Source organism: Neopelma chrysocephalum, unplaced genomic scaffold, assembly GCF_003984885.1.
Source record: "Neopelma chrysocephalum unplaced genomic scaffold, ASM398488v2 Primary Assembly neopelma1_104, whole genome shotgun sequence".
Taxonomy (NCBI): Eukaryota; Metazoa; Chordata; class Aves; order Passeriformes; family Pipridae; genus Neopelma; species Neopelma chrysocephalum.
The window spans coordinates 1,287,590-1,293,589 of NW_020897768.1; positions in this window are offsets into that span (position 1 = coordinate 1,287,590).

Consider the following 6,000-nt stretch of genomic DNA (forward strand, 5'->3'; position numbering starts at 1 on the left):
AGCTCAAATATCACAAAATAAGAACACCTAGAGCCACACACTGAAGTCACCAGGTCTAAAAGCTGTGCCTAGGGCAGCATTATCTACTATGTGCTTTGAATGATTAAGTTCCCCATAAAGCAAGATCTTACGGAGGTGGTGGTCCTTCATCCTTAAGACGTGTCCTGCTCAATGCAGCTGTGTTCTCAGTAACATGGCCTCGATACTCTTAACTGCTGCCTGTTCTAGAACAGACGTATTGGTCACATAATCTGACCAGTGGATGTTTAAGATTGTACGGAGACAGCGTTGATGGAAGCGTTCTAAGAGTCGCAGGTGGTGGCGGTAGATGACCCATGATTTGGATCCATATAAGAGAGTAGACAGCACAATGGCTCTGCAAACACTGATCTTTGTACTTTTCTTCAAGTGTTTATTTCGCCAGACTCTTTTATGAAGTTTTCCAAAAGCACTATATGCCTTTGCTAACTCGTTGTCTACCTCTCCGTCAGTCTTACCATCTGAGGAGATGAGGCTGCCTAGGTAATTAAACCGCTGGACTGATTTGAGCTCTGATTCGCCAATAGTGATATGGGGGTGATGGAAGACTTCCTGAGGTACAGGTTGATAGAGAACTTCAGTCTTCTTTAAGCTGACTTCCAGCCCAAGAAAGGTCAGCAGCATCTGCAAAGCAGGATGTTAAACGCTGCAGAGCTACTTCTGTGTGGGCGATGAGGGCGGCGTCAGCATAAAGCAGCTCCCGGACGAGATGGTTTAAGGTCTTGGTATGGGCCTTCAGTCACCTTAGGTCACTGGCTGCCACAAGAGAGGAGCCCCAAAGAGAAGATACAAGGAGTCCCTGAAACAACATCTCAGCCTTGGCCATATTGATCAACATAACTGGTCTACTCTGGCCTCCAATTGGGAGGTCTGGAGACACACTATCTTTAACACTACTGCTTTTGAGAAAGCACGCAGGATCACTCTTGAGGAGAAAAGACAACGCAGAAAGAATCGTGTCTTGCAGAATATACCACCTAAGGAGTCCTTCTGCTGTGCCTTTTGCAACCGGACTAGTCTATCTCATATTGGCCTTTTTAGCCACCAGCGCACTTGTAACAACTGTGGGTAGAGCCCTTCCCAAATCTTCGTTCGCGAAGCCTAGCCATGATGATTTGTATGATTAACTGAAGCAAAGCTATGTTATAAGAAATACAATAAGTCTTGAACTGGGCCTTTCCTAACATTAGAAAATTTTACTTTCCAATATGGAAAATATTCCTATGAAGGACATTTTGCATTAAAGTTGAAATGAAAGTCATCTTCCATCTAAAAGGCTTCTTGGAACTTATAAAACTCATATAAATCAATGGAACAACTCTAGCTGTTACTTACTTTATTTTCCATCACAAATAACAGATTTAAAAAGGAAAGGCATTACAAAAGACACTGAACAGGGTCAGGCTCTGAAATCATCACCAAGCTCAGCAAATCTTTATGTGTAACTAGCCATAACAGCTGATTTATGAACAATTTAGTGTTTACATGACTAGGACTCAAAAACAAGCTCATACTAAGTCTCACTTTTTTTCACCCATTACACAGTCAGACAGAGGTCGGCTATGGGCTGAACTTTATGTTAAGATGGAGAAAATGGAAATGTTAAGACTGCCATTAATCTAAAGTATAAATACATATTGCTGTCATCCCCGTTCTCCCAAATGAATAATAGAAGACAGCGTTTTTAGGAGAAATCATTGATATAGATCTGATCACATTGCGTATGCTTCATTTTGTTTATGTATGTACATATTTCTACAAAAACTGAGTCACGTAACGCAGTTTTATTTTCACTAGCTGTCAGTCATCAGTCAGTTGAACATAGTTTTGCAGAAGACCATGGCCATAATGCACACCTTCAAGGTGTGTAGTGCATCCATGTTAATAAATAATTTTTTCATCTTATTTTCTTCAGCCAACCATCGCATCACTCAATTTGACTCATTTGTAATTTTTGCCTCCAAAGTGAAGGAATTGCTCCTGCAGCATTGCTGAGATGAGCTGAAGATAGCGAAATACATTATTCCTGGAATAAGTGTCATTCAGTGTGGGGCACTGCTAGCGCACACACACAACATTTCAGGGCAGACTACACTTTTCTTACTTACTTCTCTGACTTCTGCTTGATGCAGAAATACAAACCTCCAGGACAGATGCCTTCAAAAAACCTGAAAAATTCTCACGTGCCTCATTAAAGCAACTTGAAAAGCCCTTCACTCCCCAAGAGCTGCCCCCCTCCTGTACCTTCCTGAACCAGCTGATCCTTCCTGCCCGTTGATTCCTGATGCTCATAACAACAGTCTCATGTCACTTACATAGATGTGTCTTGATTTGCCTTGCATCTCCAAGGGGAAAGTTTGGAAATGGTTGTTAATCCCAACTTCCTCTCTCCTTTAATAGTCTCACTGAGAAGAGTGATGCTAAGAAGACCAGAACAGAGGGATGTGTGCTAGCAGCTAAAAGGATTAAATCCCCATTTCCCTTTGTCCAGTAGCTTCAAGTTTATACAGTTCATCAGGAAAAAACTTTAGCTTAAGTTGGATGATAGATCTAAAGCTCAGCTATCATTTCCACGGCAACAGATCTGGCAGTCAAAGCAGTGAATGAAATAGCCTCTAGGTTTTATGGACTTAACCCTTCTTGAACACCATGGTCTTGTTTCTTGAGATCTCACCATTGTCATCACCATGGGCTGTGGGGGAATCTCTGCTTCAATGCCTGGAGCATCTCCTCCCTCTCCTTCTTCAGTGACCTTGGCGCCTGAAGTGTTGTTGCTCTTACATATTCTCACTCCTGTCTTCTCTGGCTGCTGTTGCCTAGATGATGTTTTTTCCCCCTTTCTTAACTAAGTTATCTCAGAGGTGCTACAACTGTCACTGATGGGCTCGGCCTTGGCCAGTGGGTCTGTCTTGGAGCTGGCTGGCATTTCTTCTATTGCACAAGCTTCTAGCAGCTTTTCACAGAAGTCACCCCTGTAGCCCCATCAATACCAAATCCTGGCCATCCAAACCCAATAACCCTGTATTTGCTTTCTCTGCAGGTAAACAAATTCCCTTAGTTCCTGTTGAAGGAAATAGAAAACTCACTTCAGCTTTAGTTCAGTGAAAACAAAATTAAGTATTACCTTACACCAAATAAAGTCCTTCCTGCTCTATGTCACTCAGTGCTTCAGATACATCTAGATTTGCGAAATGGGCATATTTTTGTGTCCCAGTACACTTACTTTCTTGCCCAGGGTATCCAAGAATAATATCCTGACATCCTGGATAAACCATCTGCACGTTTCTGCAGAGGGGGCAGCTGCTGACATGTTTCTTCTTCATGCTGTCTGCAAAAGTTGAAGTTTGTTCTAAGAAAATACTTTCACACACTTCTAATTATATGAATTTCTAGGAAAAGTAGTTCCTGTAGTTAAGGAGCTTTAGAAACATTAGGAAAATAAAGTAGAAACAGCTCCATCAAAAAACCCCACCAACATTTCACCTAAATTTCCTCTAATTATCTGGTGAACAATGTTTGGCTATACTGCCCTCTTCTAATATCCAGCTAAGGCTGAAATTATGTTTATAGTCAAATATTCAAGTGTAGTTATTTTTAAACAAGGCTTTTACAAAAATAAAAAAAGAATTACAAGAAATGTCTGTGATCTTATCTAATTGGTTTAATTTCCTTGTAAAGTTAAATTCAAAGACAGAAATCTTCTGTAATGCATTTTCACTGGCCTGAGGAATAACTGTTTGCCAGTTTTATTCCCATTCTGATTCTTCTGATGTGTTCATTATAATGATTTCCTGATGTGTCAGCTCAATTTTATCTATCTTCTCCTCGCTCTAAACTATTTGGTATTTTTTATGATATTTTAGCTCAAAAAGAACAGCACATCCCCCAGGTAGTCCCATGGATGGAGCGGTGCCAGGCAGACCACTGGCTCCAGAAGCACCTTTCTTACCGGGGTGGCCTTGGCATCCAGTCTTCCTTGTCCTGCTTCATCCATGGCACCCTCAATGTCATGCAGTACTTTGTTTCCTTTCCTAAACAAGTAAGTCACTTCTAGTAGCACTTTGTAAATTATGCCTACCAAACACCATCGGAGCAGTTGTTTAACTCTTCCTGGCTCTATTCAATTGTTTTTGCAAGGAATTCATGTGAGATGAATGCAACAGGATTAGAGAGAAGGGAACAAATAGATCAGAACCATTACTTTACTTGCAGTTCCTTCAATGCCTTTTCCTCCCTTTAAAAGAAAATATAAATGTTGGTATTGCATTTAATTTCAAAACCCAGTTACTTCCCACTGGTTTACCTATGAGCAAGTGTAACCAATATTTTACAGTTTATTAGTATCTTCACTGAGATCCAAGCAACCTGCAAATTATCCATCATAATGATGAGGGTAGTGGAGGATGGTTGATATTTTATTCAGAACATTTAGCTGTACAAAATGAAAAATATATTAAATGTATGTGGTTGGCAACAAAATACAGGAGAACAGCAAATGTGAAAAGCTCATAAAAATTATAAACATGAAAACAGTTAAACCAGTATTTTGAGTTTAAATCCATTACAAGCATGCATAGCAAACTATCTTTTCATCTCTTTTAGCAAATATGCCTGGAATTTTCCCTAGAGCTAGAAGGAAACTTCTTGCATAGAAAACAATTAGAATAGCATAAATGCTACTTTTTTTTTTTTAAATCTTGATTATTTCAATTTTTTCCACCTCAAATTGTGTGCTTCTTCTCTCTGATATTCATTAAGATAATGCATCTAGCTTTTAATTGGCAAGTTTAAATTGTAAATGTCATAGCATTTTAATACATACTATATCTATATATTTATTTTTCTTACTTGATATATTCTCTTCCATTTGATATATTTATTCCTATTACACATATGGGAAAACCTGGTCTCAAAATGTACTGTGACTTACTCAAATTTATTCTTCATTCATAGCTGGGTGTCAGAAATCAAGAATTCTTGAGTTCTTGTCCATAGGTTTTAGGCTGCAGCATTTCAAAGAAGAGATGGTGAAGATGGGCATTATTGGACTAAAAATTGAATTGAACAAACTGTTAGATATTCAGGACTGTATTATTCAAAACCAAGAGGTATCACTCACCCTCAGGCAAAAGATTTACACCCTAAATGAGGTTGTTACAGCTGTGTCTATGTCTTCAGTTCAAGCAGAAAAATCCTCTTCACAACTCTTTTGACCCCAGTTTTCAACTTACTTTCTGATCCTTGCCCTAGTGCACTGTCAAAAATCCCAGAAGCCCACTGCCTACAGGTGTGTACACACTGACAGCACAGCACAGATGGTCTGTGTGTTATGGACTTTTTTTTCCCTACAGCCACATGCATTTACACTTAGAGATTGGACATGTTTCCAACTAGCTGCTGATTTGTTTTCCATATCTGTTTACCACTGAAATGTGTTTCCTCTCTGCTTTAACCTTAATTGCCCTGTGCTAACTGTACTGTAAGAAAAAAAAATATCAGAGAACTGTCTAACTCTCAATTTAAAGCAAAGCCTCCTGAGAAACTGTCTTCATATCTTCTGTCCATGTCATGTCTGGTAGCCCTGCAAACTGTGCAGAAAGCAGGAAATGAAAATTAGGCTAGTTGTATTTCATTGCTGCTATCCGTGTTAAGCTAAATGCCAAGCCTCACACATATTCACGATTGATTGCAAATCTGGCTTACTTGATTGCATGTAATTAGTAGCAATTTAAAATTACAACTGCCCCAGGGAGATTTGTAAGTCCTGGAATTCCAGGAATTGTTGCCATTCCTTTCCAATCATTTGCTCCCTACTCACGTACATGTTTAGGGATCTGTCTGACTTCTGTGAAACCAGCTACCAAAGGAAGAAAATGCAAAAGTTTCACTCAAACACATTTTGCTGTGTATTTGTTTCAGTGGCTTTGGTGGTCCATCTCACAGTGCCAGCCAGCATGGAAA